The sequence below is a fragment of the Chiloscyllium plagiosum genome, chromosome 1 (genome assembly GCF_004010195.1).
Source record: "Chiloscyllium plagiosum isolate BGI_BamShark_2017 chromosome 1, ASM401019v2, whole genome shotgun sequence".
Classification (NCBI taxonomy): Eukaryota; Metazoa; Chordata; class Chondrichthyes; order Orectolobiformes; family Hemiscylliidae; genus Chiloscyllium; species Chiloscyllium plagiosum.
This window is the reverse complement of record NC_057710.1, coordinates 129,503,747-129,512,620: the sequence shown is the minus strand read 5'-3', so window position 1 is coordinate 129,512,620 and position 8,874 is coordinate 129,503,747. Positions and strand designations below refer to the sequence as shown.

General features: G+C 46.3%; 1 protein-coding gene and 1 long non-coding RNA gene across 3 annotated transcripts in view; one reads left to right on the top strand and one right to left on the bottom strand.

Moving 5' to 3' along the window:
- The window catches only part of LOC122553152, a 9,660-nt gene extending 5,373 nt beyond the window's left edge, over positions 1 to 4,287 (bottom strand). Inside the window, exon 1 of the long non-coding RNA XR_006312620.1 lies at positions 4,012 to 4,287. This is a non-coding gene — a long non-coding RNA (uncharacterized LOC122553152). The remainder of the gene's footprint in view (positions 1 to 4,011) is intronic.
- The window catches only part of LOC122553132 (synaptopodin-2-like), a 126,828-nt gene that overhangs the window by 63,960 nt on the left and 53,994 nt on the right, over positions 1 to 8,874 (top strand). The gene's annotated exons all lie outside the window — the stretch shown is intronic.

Sequence of the window (8,874 nt, the reverse complement as noted above, 5' to 3'; positions counted from 1 at the left end):
CATTTCCGCCACCTCCAAATGGACCCCAGCACCAAGGATATATTTCCCTTCCCACCCCTTTCCACTTTTCACAAAGACCGTTCCCTCCGTGACTACCTGGTCAGGTCCACGCCCCCCAACAACACACCCTCTCCTCCTGGCACCTTCCCCTGCCACTGTCGGAATTGCAAAACCTGAGCCCACACCTCCTCCCTCACCTCCATCCAAGACCCCTAAGGAGCCTTCTACATCCATCAAAGTTTCACCTGCACATTCACCAATGTCATTTATTGTATCCGTTGCTCCCGATACGGTCTCCTCTACATTGGTGAGACTGGACGCCTTCTCGCAGAACGCTTTAGGGAATATCTCCAGGACACCCGCATCAATCAACCCCACCGCCCTGTGGCCCAACATTTCAACTCCCCCTCCCACTCTGCCGAGGACATGCAGGTCCTGGGCCTCCTCCACTGCCACTCCCTCACCACCTGACGCCTGGAGGAGGAATACCTCATCTTCCGTCTCGGAACACTTCAACCCTAGGGCATCAATGTGGACTTCACCAGTTTCCTCAATTCTCCTCCCCCCAGCTTACCCCAGTTCCAACCTTCCAGCTCAGCGCTGCCCTCATGACCTACCCTACCTGCCAATCTCCCTTCCCACCTATCCACTCCACCCTCTCCTCTGACCTATCACCTTCATCCCCATCCTCATTCACCTACTGTACTCTTTGCTACCTTCTCCCCAGCCCCACCCCCCTCCCATTTATCTCTCCACCCTGGAAGCTCCCTTCCTTCAGTCCTGATGAAGGGCTTTTGCCCAAAACGTTGATTATCCTACTCCTCGGATACTGCCTGACCTGCTGTGCTTTTCCAACACCACTCTAATCTAGACTCTGATTTCCAACATCAGCAGTCCTCACTTTTGCCCAATTCCTTAGCTTGTCTATGTTCCCATGAAGCCTTTTTACATCATATCATAACTCACATTCCCACCAAATTTTGTATCATCTATAAACTTAAAAGTATTAAAATTGGCCAGCACATCCAAATCATGGATATAGAACTGTGTGAACTGCAGGGACTCCAAGACCGATCCTTGCAGAATCCCTGGGTTCACAGCCTGTCAAGTTGAGATTGACCTATTTGACCTTACAGTCTGCTTTCTGCCTGTTAAGCAACCCTCAATCCATACTAACATACGACCTCCAATCCCATGTGCTTTAATTTTGTGTCCGAATGTCTTGTGTGGGCTATATTAAAAGCCCTCAAAGTCCAATTGCAGTTCTTTCATTCATCTTCCTTATTGATGCTGCTAGTATAAAAAAAAACTCTACAGGTGTTACTACGCCCAACACTCAATTACCATCAGCTCAGTGATTTTTCTTCACAACTGACAGCTTTCCACCAAAATCGACATTTTGGGCAAAAGCCCTTCACCAGGACGTTTCTTGATGAAGTGCTTTTGCCCGAAACGTCGATTTTCCTGCTCCTCTGATGCTGCCTGACCTGCTGTGCTTTTCCAGCACCACTCTGATCTAAACTCTGGTCTCCAGCATCTGCAATCTTCACTTTTGCCTAGCTTTCCACCAAAGGCTTGCTTTGGATAAGGACACAAATGGCTTTCTGGTGAACAACTCAGCTCTACCAGGTTTGCCAAACATGACTTCAAATTACAGAAATCTGACATCAGGCAGTAGTTTGATGGAAGCTGAAGGATTTTTTGCTGACTTTAAGGCTTCGACACATTTGCATTACTCACGACCATCAATGCACTAGGAGACAGTCCCCATGACATACAGTATGACTGGAAGTGAACAGTGGCTTTGCAGATCAGAACAATGAAGAGGATGTAGAAGGAGGGAGAGAAAGGTTCTCAGCAGGAGACTGTATTCAGTCAGAGTTTTGAAGAAGCAGTTCTCCTTCATGAAGCTAAGAGGAATAATAGGCAGAATCTTGATAAGAAGTGTGGAAGAGAGTGTAAGGTAGGAGGAAGAGGGGTATCATATGTTTTTCTCAGTTTATTCAACATTTACACTTGAGTAAAACTGCAATGTTTATGGAAAGCTGATCAGGATGTTCTGCCCCCTGCTGACTGCTTTAAGGCATCAATTTCTACAGAAGTCTGAATTTAATAAAAGTCTGGAATTAAAAAAAGGCTAAAATCCATCCGTTTCAGTAATGTCCTTTAGGGACAGAAATCTGCCACCCTTACCAGGTCTGAACTATACCCAATTCTAGATCCACAGCAATGTAGTTGACTCTTAACTGCTCTCTGAAATGGCCCAGCAAGCCATTCTGTTCAAGGGCAATTGGGGATGGGCAATAAATACTGGTCTAACCAACAACACCCCATTCCAAAAAAAGGTGGTTGTGGAAGTCAGCTCTTGTAAGCAGCTCAAGAAAACACAAGCGGTTGAATGGTCTGCTGTGCTCTGCCTGGCTATGTACCACTGTCTACTCAATGCTTCATACTCCTGTGACTGTGAGTTAGCATTGTAAGTTTACCACTGCACAGGGTTACCACATACACGATTGGGGCCATGTATTTCCATCAGATTAATCACATTTAATCAATGTCCATCACTTCATTGCAGTTTTAACTTAACACTCCTTGCACCACAGTTCTCCTGTCTCTCACACATCTTTGTGAGTTCACACTTAAAACGTAAATACTCAATAGCTCACACACGATCCGGTTCACTAATGTCACTTAGGGAAGGAAGTCTGTCATCCTTACCTGATCTGGCTGAAATGTAACACCATACCCACAGCAATGTAGTTGACTCTTAACTGCCTTCTGGCAATAGGGATGGGCAATAAAAGTTGGCCTAGCTAGCAATGCCCACATCATCTGAATGAGTTAAAAAAAAGCTCATTGACAACTAGGAGAACATATACATTTGACAGGCCTCCACTGAAGGTTTGCATGGCACTCGGACACCATCACAAAAGATGGCTGTGTGACTAAGACCCCATAAGCATCTCAGGCAGAAGCATCATATAATGCTTTCAGTGTTTTGGTAATTGTGGGTCTTTGACAACACTGAATTACCTTTCATTCAAAACCCGGTAACAACTAACTTTCCCATACTACATTCTTCTTATGAATAATACACACAGATGATCACAGCTGCGGGGACTGGAATCTTGATCTGTATATAATGCAGGCCGTGTAATCATGTATCCAGGTCAATTCCTAGTGGCAAGATGGCAGCAGTGTAAGATGGCAGCAGTGTAAGATGGCAGCAGTGTAAGATGCTCTGGCCAGAGCTCCACTGTTCTGCCTGTTCTTTTTTCTTCTTTTTTTACCCCTCAAATGGAGGAACTGGCAAACCCTGGAGGTGAATCCTGGGAGCAGTGGCCAGCGAGGGGAAGCAGCCCCGAAATACCAGGTGAAGAGGCAAGCAAATCCTGGAGAAAACGTGGAGCAGCTGAGAGCTCGTGCGGAGCAGACTAGAGACTTGAAGTGGAACGGGGATGGTTGTTAGATTGGGGCCTGGTGCGGGTGGTCAGATCACGTGTGGTGGCCCCTGCACTCAGCTACGACAATGTAATGCTTATTCAATTTTTTTTAAATCTGACTGTAATGTCAATCCTTTAACTATGTCTTATTTCTAACTTATTCTTTAAATACTATAAAGTAATGCAACTATTATTCTTTCTTATTCCTCTTTTGTATCTAAGATTGATACCTAAGATGGTGCCACAAGAGGTGACATTGTAAACTGTGAAGATACTTAGACTGGAGGATAATGCCTGACATATGTCATTTGACCTTCCTTGAGCAACAGGCACCAATCTGACAAGAGAGCAAGGGGAGTATGACTCTGCAGAAAGGAAGATTAAGTATCTACAGCATTTAGAGAGAAAGCTCCAATCTGGTACTCCCAATCGTACATCAAACACTGATATCTTAAAAAGAATCTTGGGTAAGGGTAACAACATGAAACACTAGAAAATCTTTAAGTTTTTCTAAGCAGCCTCGAGAAACCACTCCCAGCCTTGAATAAAAGTAAACAGAAAAACAAACCCCAGTGCCAAGGTCCAATTCTACCAGCGCCACGAACCAGAACTCGAAGGGGGAACAGTCACTAGGCTCAGATAATGTACTGTCAGGCCTCATCCTCACCCTTGCACAGACTGGAGTGAAGGACAGAGGGTTGTTCAGGGCTTGAGAAAGATCAACCGAGGAGCTAAAGTTCTTTTTCTTTCAGTCCTGGTTTGGGTGTCAGGTCTGGAGACTGCAGAGACAAACATAAAGAGTTGTGTCTCTGATGAGCTATCACCCATACCCCAGATTTCCTGCATATGTTGCTGTTTGGTGTGCAGCTGGCAGTAACGGCTTGGAGGTTTCTTCTTTCACTAAATGGCTGTAAGTGATCTAAGCTTCCCTTCAACACAGATATATTTCTGCCACTCTACTGCCGGCTCAGGAATCTGAATTGGAATCCCTACTGTGTGGAACAGGGCCTTCGGCCCAACAAGTCCACACCAACCCTCCGAACAATATCCCACCAAGAACCATTCCCCTACATTTACCCTTGACTCACGTACCTAACCATCTGGAAATAGATGTGAAACCAAATGTCAGGCATTCACTGCCCTGCACCACTGCATCAGCCCCAAACCCTATCCCTGCTGCCCAATAAATTCCAATTCTGTGCACATCTTCTCCAGCAGATGGAGAGAAACATTAAGGTACATGAGTATCAGTACATGCCTTGGTGTTAATCCCCAGAGCTGTGGTCATCCAAGTACTTCATTGGTCATAAGAATGTGTTATGGGGATTTATGGAGTTATAGGGTTCTAATTGAAAAATGGAAATGTGTGCTTGATATAGCTGTGAGATGTTCATTCTGAAGCTATCTTTTGTGGTTGTATCCTTACCCCATTCAAAGCTGTGGTGAAAAGCTGTCAGATGTGCACATTTAGAAGACATGACAAAAGGTTAGTGAGCTAGTGGTGCATGAACTGCTGAGTGTTGTAGTTCTTTAATGTTTTAACTGTGAATCTGGCAAATGTATGAGAGGCAACACCATTGTGGTGGAGAAGGACAAAGAAGTAACTGTAAAGGTGTGACAGGTATTGATTACACATGAGGCTTCTGGTGGAGTTGACTGGCACCCGATTTTGTGAATCACAATCCAGTGCATTGACAAGCTTACAATGCTATCTCTGAAGGAAATTAAGCATTGAGTAGTCAGTGGTACATACCCTAGCAAGGTTATTATGCACCTTTTTGTGTATGGGAGCTATCCACAGGCACTGACCTCCATAGCCACCTCTGCCATTATTAGTCAGGATAGTCTCTTTTATCATTCCTTGGGAAAAGATCTTCCTTGACACCTTCAGGGTGAACTTCTAAGGAAGTGTCATTAAACCGTGGCACTGTCTTTTACCCAATCCCTGACATTTTAGTTTTTTTTTATATATATTAACTTGTAGGATGAGGGTGTTGCTGGCTTGGTCAGCATTTATTGCCCATCTCCAGAGGGCAGTTAAAAGTCAATAGTATTGCTGTGGGTATGGAGTTATGTGTAGGTTAGACCAGATAAGGATGGTAGTTTCCTTCCTTAAAGACATTAGTCAACCAGATGGGTTTTTCCAAAAATCAACAATGGATTCACAGTCATCACAAGACACTTATTTCCAGATTATGATGAATTCAAATTTCACCATCTGCCACAGCAGAATTCGAACCCAGATTCTCTGTGGGTCTCTGGATTAGCAGTCCAGTGATAAGACTATTAGGCCGTTACCTCCCCAGCCATTTCTACAGTGGTTGAGGAAGATAAGCCTGGAAAAGTGAAGTGCTGCCTGGGTGTCTCTTAAATACATTGCTAGGAAGTTGGAACCTGGAAGGTCCTGGTAGGGGACAGACTTCCTGCTCATTTGCTTATAGAACATGAGGTTTTACCCACGTGTGCATCTGCAATGAACTGAGAAGAATGTAACTGTGTGAGAAAATCTAACCTGACCCAAGTGGATATAACTCCCACTTTCAGGCGCACCTCTGTAGTTAGTCTCAAATTAACACGATTCAGTCCAATGTGAGCAGTGTATGCAGGGAGAATGAGCATGTGGCTTTTGGAGGCCTGTAGATTTCTCCATAATGCAGGATACCATTGGCAGCTAGCTGTTACTTAATGGGTACCGTTTACTGATTGTGTCCTGTGCTGGAGGGAAAGAAATTCCACATCTTCAACATTCAGCTGGTGTACGACCATAGACAGCATCCTGAAGGTCAAAGCCAGCAATAGATAACTCATGATGCCTTAATTCTGCTACAAAAAACTGTACCACCTGCATTTGTGCCATTTTGCAAATCAAAAGGAAGGCTAACAGGCAACAAGGATAATCAATTGATGGTACAGCTCTGGTGCACTGTACATGTGCACAGTGTGCATGAAATGAAAACTGTGTTGTCATCCTAAATGTTAGAACAGCCCCTCAGCATGCTAAAGCAATATTTCCTTTCTGTGGACAGCTGTGGAGGAACCATACATTGCTCAGTAAAGAGATCACCAAGATTCATGCTGCATACTGTGTCATCTTGCCACCAGCTAACCAATGAACACCTGAGCAAACAGAACATGAGAAGGAAGGCAAATCGAGGGGGAGGAAGGGAGGTTGGAACTTAGACAAGCTCTTTCTGTCCTGAGTCTATTTCAGCACCATTGTCTAAAACTCAAACTCCCCATTCACCACTGTTTCAAATCAAACAGTGACCATCACAATATTTGTTTGTCATGTTATTATAATTAAAACAACAAATTCAATATTCCAAATGATGTTTATAAATAAGATCATACCATATTGCATATATAATTCAACAGTATGTCCCTGTGCATTCCTTAATATTTGTTTTCCATGTTCCCTTTCCTGCCCTGGTGTCTCTATGCAGTGCTAACTCCAAAGCTGCAATGGAGGTGGCAAAAAACTATTGATATGGAGTAATTCTGGCATCAATTCAATCAACTGTAGTATCTGGGTGTGTCAGAAGACTGAGATAGCTGGCTGATAAACAACACTCATGACATTGGAGGAGTAAAGGAGTGCAAGGACAAATGTGGAGTCCCTGAATTTCTTCCTGAAATCATATCTTCCTACATTGGGTAGTTGCTGCTTATAGGCTGCAAGAGAAGCTGCAACATTGTCTTTCAGATGCTATACAATGATTGGATCTACAAGAGCGTAAATGGAGTTCATCATTCACTTCCCTGCTGGAATGGATGTAACTGTGCACTTTTATTGTCTGGCATTGATCACAGCCTTTTGGGAGGGTAGCCAATGCACGAGGCATTTTGTTGCGTATATTCTCTCCCACCCTCCATAACAGGTCTACCTACAGCACAAAACTGCAGCAGGACAAGAAGGAAGCTCACCACCAGTTTCTCAAGGGTAACTAGGGATCGGGTGACTGTGAAGAAGGTGGAGGAGTGCACACTGGTCGATCGGACGGTGTTTGTGAAGAAGATTTTGCTGCAGTGTTGCGGGTTCGAAGCAGCGGATGTGTACTGCCTGCAGGATTTCCCAGGGGTAGGCTATTTCGATGTGACCTTCAGGAGCGTGAAGAATTGCGAGCAGCTCCTGAAGATCTTCAAGGATAAGGAAGGGGAACCTCTGTTCTCCATCTTGTCGGCGGTCCCGTTGTGTGTGCTTCCTGCGCAGAGGAGTCGGGTTGTAACAATCCAGATGTACAACCCCCATGTCCCAGCAGCAGATGTCCTGACCTTCCTGAGAAGATACGTCCAGGTTGAGGGAGAGAGTATCGATGTGGTCGATCCTTTCGGGATCTGGACCAGCAAACGACAGGTCAGGGTAACCCTGAGGGTCGATGCCAGTGGGAACATCCTCCACCCACCCTCCAGCTTTGCCATCGGAGGAAGCAGAGATTACCTGACATACGCAGGGCAGCCGAAAGTGTGCCGAACCTGCGGGAGGTCAGGCCACATGGCGGCGGATTGTAAGGTGACCATCTGTTGAAACTGCAAGCAGGAAGGCCACCCGACCAAGGAATGTAAAGAGGCCAAGAACTGTAATCTGTGCGGAGAGGCAGGCTACATGTACAAGGCCTGCCCAAGCTGAGGGGCCGCCACCTATGCACAGACGGCCGGAGGTGGCAACACGAGCCGTGGACCGCCTAAGACCATTAAGTTACCACAAACCAGCATGGGAACGGTGTCTGGAGACACCCAGAAGGAAGGGCGGGCTGTAACGGAGCAGACGGCAGACAGCGGGGAGATGCAGCAGCCGATCCAAGCTCCTTCAAGACAGACGGAGGAAATGGAAGGGGAGGGAACAAAGGAGGCAGAGGATTGGATTACTGTCAAAAGCAGGAAGAGGAAACCTCCCAAAGCCACCCAGCAAAAGGGGCAAACGACACCTACGTGACGAGGATACAGGCAGCTCTTCCGATGGTAAGGATGGGCGCAAGGAGGGTTGTCACCAGAGGAAGAGACAGAGCGCCGTGGGGAAAAAGGAGGGCAGCACCGCCCAAACAGGAAAAGACGATCCCTCTGAGGGGATGGGTAAAGACCTCCCCCCAACCGGTGAGAATCAAGAGGTACCCACCGGCCCACAGCTCCAGGTAACTGGGAGCAGCGGTCCTGTGACAGCCCGGCTGACGGACAGAGAACCGGACTGTGCGGACCCTGGGCCCGATCCAAAGACACCAGAGTGGGGAAATGGCCCCAGCCTGGATGGGACAGCTACCTCAGCCCTGGGAGGGTCCAGCAGTTTGCCGTCACCACGGGGATGCACACAGCTACCCCAGAGAGGCAAGACCAGCAGCAAATGGACACTGGTAACCTCGTAACTGTTAAAATGGGGATAAAAATTGCCAGCATCAATGTGCGTAGCATCAAATCAGCTACGCGATGTGTTTCTACG